Source organism: Corapipo altera, unplaced genomic scaffold, assembly GCF_003945725.1.
Source record: "Corapipo altera isolate COAL_440 unplaced genomic scaffold, ASM394572v1 77b, whole genome shotgun sequence".
Classification (NCBI taxonomy): Eukaryota; Metazoa; Chordata; class Aves; order Passeriformes; family Pipridae; genus Corapipo; species Corapipo altera.
In genome coordinates this window covers 2,836,294-2,836,729 of record NW_020884933.1, presented here as the reverse complement: position 1 = coordinate 2,836,729, position 436 = coordinate 2,836,294, and positions in this window count along the sequence as shown.

Sequence of the window (436 nt, the reverse complement as noted above, 5' to 3'; positions counted from 1 at the left end):
TCAAATAAAAATATATAAACCAAACTAAGATAAAATAAAAAATAAAACCAAATTAACTAAAATAAAAATACATGAAACAAACTAAGCCAAAATAAACTAAAATAAAAATATAAAATCAAAATAAAATAAAATAAAATACATGAAACAAACTAAACCAAAATAAACTAAAATAAAAATATAAAACCAAAATAAATTAAAATAAAAATATAAACCCAAAATAAACTAAAATAAAAATACATGAAAAAAACTAAGCCAAAATAAACTAAAATAAAAATATAAAACCAAAATAAACTAAAATAAAAATACATGAAACAAACTAAACCAAAATAAACTAAAAAAAAAAAACCAAAGTAAACTAAAATAAAAATATATGAAACAAACTAAACCGAAATAAACTAAAATAAAAATATAAAACCAAAATAAACTAAAATAAAAA